The sequence below is a fragment of the Sciurus carolinensis genome, chromosome 15, assembly GCF_902686445.1.
Source record: "Sciurus carolinensis chromosome 15, mSciCar1.2, whole genome shotgun sequence".
Classification (NCBI taxonomy): Eukaryota; Metazoa; Chordata; class Mammalia; order Rodentia; family Sciuridae; genus Sciurus; species Sciurus carolinensis.
Genome location: NC_062227.1, coordinates 39,931,149 through 39,936,504, shown reverse-complemented (window position 1 = coordinate 39,936,504; position 5,356 = coordinate 39,931,149). Strand labels below are relative to the sequence as shown.

General features: G+C 34.8%; 1 pseudogene; it reads left to right on the top strand.

The window, feature by feature from the left end:
• The first annotated feature begins 4,586 nt into the window (after positions 1-4,586).
• Positions 4,587-5,020, top strand: LOC124965367 (jupiter microtubule associated homolog 1-like; annotated as a pseudogene).
• The last annotated feature ends 336 nt before the right edge of the window (positions 5,021-5,356 follow it).

The window sequence follows — 5,356 nt, the reverse complement described above, 5'->3', positions numbered from 1 at the left end:
GTGAATTGTAATATACAGTGGAAAGAGAAATAATTTTAAATTGAAAATATCACTCATAAAACTAGACAGAATGAATTATTTTAGAGTCACATTTTTGTAATAAATGTCATTTTCTCTATTTTGCCCATTCTTTCCACAACAAATTGATTACAATATTTAGGAAAAATTTGAAATGTATAGCTTTTTGAATAGACTTTTTAAAAGGTTCTATGCCCAGAATACTAATACCTAGAAAATCTTAGGGGAAAAATAACCTCTTGACCAAAGCATTTTGGATTTTACCCCTTTTAGGAATCTATAATGCACTTCAGCAATTTAGAGGACCCAGCAATTACCAAAATTTCTTTTAAAGGCTGCTGTTTTTAGTCAACACTAATTACATCCCTCTAAATAAGTTCTGCTAAATGCATTTGGGGAAATGCTGATGTAAAACAATATTTGAATGGTCATTTTACTCAGTACATTATAAAGGAGAAATGCTTAGTTTATAAGAACTGGATTCATGTTTCTAAACTAGAACTGTACCAGAAATGATGTTCCTAATTAAAAGAACTTTAATTATCTCCTCGTAAAATAACTAATCAAAAAACTTAGCTAAGTCAATTGCAGAGAATAATTTCCATTTGACCATTTCAATGTTTTGCAAATGTTTTGCAGGTATTTCTCACCATCTGGTATCTTCCATAGTGTTCTTGCCCCATGCTGACTGATGGTTACATGTTCTGATGGGATTCATTGAAAGTGCAAATGTAGAAAAACCACTGACTGGAAGAGTTGAGAGCAACTGGAAACATAGTTATAGATAAGATAATGTTTGAATAGTTTTGTTTGGCATTTTTTTTTTTTTTTTGGACATGTCTTCTTGAGATGGGGGAAGACTATGCACTTTGTAATTCACCATGCCTAATTAAGCAACCCTTTCTCTTGCTTTATATGCAACATGAGTCCTCTAGAAAATTGATTTAGTTTAATTCTTTGCCTTACAAGAGCTATCACCTCGACAAGTCAAATAACGAACTTATCACTGGAACACAGAAATGTGGGAATCTTAGAAAGTTGGAACAACACAAAACTGAAAGAATCAAACAAAAATAATTGAATGAGACAAACAGGATTGGAAATAAATTGAAGTAGATTAGGATATGTAATTTTCATTCTAGATGCCTACATTTGTAACCCTTTAGATTTCTTTTTTTAAACTCATTATTTTCTACTAGAGATTAGGGAACAAGTCATTGGCTAGTTTATGATCTGCTGCTTTTATATCTTTCTTCCTATTTTGAATAACCATGATTAGAAAGGGTGCTATAAGTTTTAGCTGTACTTGGGTTGAACTTTATCTAGCAGATATGCAAATGGTCAGCCACTTATGGTTTAACATCACTTTCAAGCAGAACTAAAACACAAAATGAACATTACCTCTTCTCTGAGCCTTTCTAGATTTAACTTGTTACTTGAGATATTCCATCTATGGAAGCCATAGTGTTTCCTTTGTAAAGACAATATTATAGAGTATTAGACACTTTAAAAGTAGATTTTACTTTTATCTGATTTTTTAGGAAGAAATATAATCACTTCCCCTATTTGAATGTCTTTCAGGACAGAGAAAGAGCAAAATATAAGGTGTATTTAATTTCACAAAATTAATTAGTTGTCAGTTTTCATGGATTGGTTTTTCTGCATTGTTCTACTCCCTTTGTCCCATTTGTTCTGTGTCCTATAGAACAAACTCCTGGTACCTGTCTGGAGGAAATAGGAGCTTCTTATTCCTTCAGCTTCCAAATCTTAGTGCTTCTCAGTAGAATGGCTTCTTCTCTTACTACTGTATACCTTGTCGATGTCAATCCTTCCTGAAGTTTCTAGCTCCATCTTTTCTTAGCCCTCCTTGGGTTGAGTTGAAGTATGTTCTCTTCCCAAACTCTGATACAACTGCAAAATCTAGTTTAGCATCAGATTGCACCTTTGGCTAGATGAAATTAAGAACAAGATTAATTTAAATGTATGTGATTTGTAAGAATATATATTTAACTATATCATGCTGCTTGAATTCTGCTTTATGCTGTGGAATAAAGGGCATATCAAAATTTAAGAGGAAAATTATGTCTTTACTTTCAATCCAGAAGTGAAGTAACATGAACACTTAAGAAAATTTAGAAATCAATCAGTACTAAATTGTGTGGTTCATCCTATAAGTGCAACTGAAGCTCAGGAAAATTATTGTGGGTTGGAGACCAAAAGAATTAAAATAGGTTTTACCTAAGAGCAGCACTTAAAGTAGACTTGAAGAAGAAAGAGAATTTTAAAACCTGGATGGGAGGTGAAAAGATGAGTATAGCAGAAGTTGAAGAGTAAAAACAAATCTGAAACAAGAGCAAAGAGACATGATTGAGTATAAAAAGCAAAAGAAATAACAGCAACGACTTGGACGGAGCTAGACTTGAACCTCAGTGTATCAATGCAAGCTCACGTGCCTAACCCCTGGTGATGGGGGAGTTTCTGATGACAACCTTAGCGCCCTCTGCAATCCCACTCTACTACTCTTTTCTGTAGTCTCCAAAATCTTTACCTTAGCTGTTTTTCCTTCCTGTGAGTCCTGTGGATTTACTAATCCTCTACTCTCCTCATCTCCCTCGTGCTAGACTGAGAATAAATTGTTGGTCCTCTTTGACCATGGAAATTAGGTTGATGATTTGCTCCCATTTTTCCCATTCTCCTCTTTTCTTGACTGTGACCTTGCACTGCAGGGCTCACCAAAATGCAGTGCTTCTTCTTCTTTGCCCTCTGACCTCCAGGCGTGTTTAGGCAATGAGAAATACTGCTAGAGAAGGCAGTGGGTGGAGTGGGTAGGCTGGGAGATATGCTTCCCTCTTCCTCCTTTCCTCTGGTCTAGTGGTTTGACAATCGCTCCTTCTTTATTTAAGGGTGAACTTTCATCAAGGTTACTGCTCTCTGAGAGATCCAGTAAGAGTTTCTTTCCTGTGCCTCTTCACTCTCAGTGATGGCGAGAGCTCCCCAATGTTGTAGTCTGTGATTCTTCACATTGCTTGTAGGTTCCCCTAACTCAGCCAATGACACTGAAAGTCCTACCTTTGTTGGATGCTCTTTAAACCCAGCTAAATGTATCTTTTGTTCTTTACTCTAACCCTAATCAATACAGAAACAAGAAAAAAACTTGGACTTACCCTTCCATTATAAAAACTGCATAGAACATTTCAATTTATAGTGATTATTCTCTCTTTGAACAAAAACCCTTTACTTTTATAATACTCACAAGCATATTCACTTACATATTATATTATATATATCTATATATATATTCAACATCTAATTAGGTATGACTTATAAAAATATCCTTGCATTTTTTATTTAGTATTATCTCTTTATTATTTACCTTTTCACTCATTTATATCCATATTATACCTCAAAGTAGGTAATAATTATGAGTATAATTTTGTGTGTGTGTTTGTGTGTGTGTGTGTGTGTGTGTGTGTGCATGTGTGTGTGGTTCTGGGGGTCAAACCCAGGATGTCATGTGTGCTAGGCAAATTACCACTGGATGACACCCTCAACCATATGTAAATACTTCTTGATTGTATTTGAACCACCATTTTTATATAATGAGTTTTTACATGGTAGACTGTGTCACTTCACACAGAACTTTGCCATATACATTAGCCACTTCTAAGACAGTATGGACAACTACCTAGTTCAAAGACAAATCAAATTTAAAATCTAAGTTGACAATTTTCACTGTTATATTTTCCAAAATAATTCACTTTTTAAAAAATATTTTTAAATTTTTCAAATTATTTTTTATTTTTTTGGAATGCATTTTGATTCATTGTACACATATCGAGTACAAGTGTTTGTTTATATGATTGTGCACAATATAGATTCAGACCATTTGTGTAATCATACATGTACATAGGGTAATGAGGAGGAACTTTAGATTACTTAGAGGGAAATGAGAGGGTGGAGGGGGCAGGGGTATAAAAGATGGTGAAATGAGACAGACATCATTAACTTTTGATTTAGGTGATTGGCCATATATAAAAGTTCAAGAAAACCTTCAATGAAAAGTAAAAATATTTAATGAGAGATCAGATGCCTAATTTATCAATGTCTATTTTATTTTACAAAAGTCATAGAATCCCAAATCAAGTCAACAAACATTCAGAAAATAGAAAATTGAAGAAGTGAATTGGTTGGCATAAATATGTAGCTCAATTTCTTGGAAGGTGGCAAGGTCATAAAGAGGAGTAAAGATGAAGTCAGTCAGTCAGAACCCAGAGTATTCTTTTTTTTTTTTTTTAAATCCATCCAATTTGTAATATTGATTGATATGAGTAAAATATTTTATATGACTATATATTTTAATTTCTCTTATGTAAATTCCTACAAGTGAATATAATTATGAGTAGAAATCTAACTTTAGTTTGTGAGTAGAAATCTAATTTTATAAGAAACTTTCTGGGCGGAGGGTCCTGCAGTGGTGACCAGTTGTGGGTCTGGAGCTCCTCTGGGCCTCTTGCATCCATTGCTTTTAGCAATCTGTTCTGCACCAGCCTACCTTGCTCCTTGGTGCCATGACCAAAACCATCATCTTCAAGGGTGTTGACCCCAACAACAGGAATAGCTCCTGGGTTTTGCAGCTCTTTAGGTTTTGATGAACCAACAGAACAATCCATGAGAAAGAATAAAATGGCCTCTAGCATCTTTGGGATATCTGAAGAAAATCCCCCTTCATGAGCCAAGTCAAGCAGGTGTGAAATCTAGTGGTGGCAAGGAAGATTTAGAGTCATCTGGACCACAGAGAAGGAACTCTTCTGATTTGGAGACATCTTATCTGAAGGGAGAAAGTTGTGTTCATAAAAATGGGGACACAAACCTGCAAGGCAGCCTGAGGCAGAGTGGAGAAAAGCCCGTCCCTGCTGTGTCTCTGCTTAGCCCCATGGCTCCTGCACCTGTGCCATCTAGTAGAAACCCTCCTGGCAGTAAGTTCATCCTGCTCATGGATTAACTGACAACCCTGAACTTTGTCATTTTGTTTGTTTTCTTCATACCTGGGAACTGAGTCTGACTTGAATCTGACTCTATATATTTTAAATTTGTTTCTTTAAAAAAATGCACTTAAAAAAAAGAAATTTTCTATTTACATAAAATTATGTCTATACCTGGAGTGTTTGTGAATCTAAATAATAAAACTCTTGAGCTGGTGGTCTTATTGTGGCAAGATTTTTAATGATTAAATTCATTTCTTAATAACAATTCAGATATTCTACTTTTTTGAGACAATTTGGGTAATTAGTGCTTACAGACAAATGTTGTGCTGTATAAAATTTCAAGCATTTTAGCC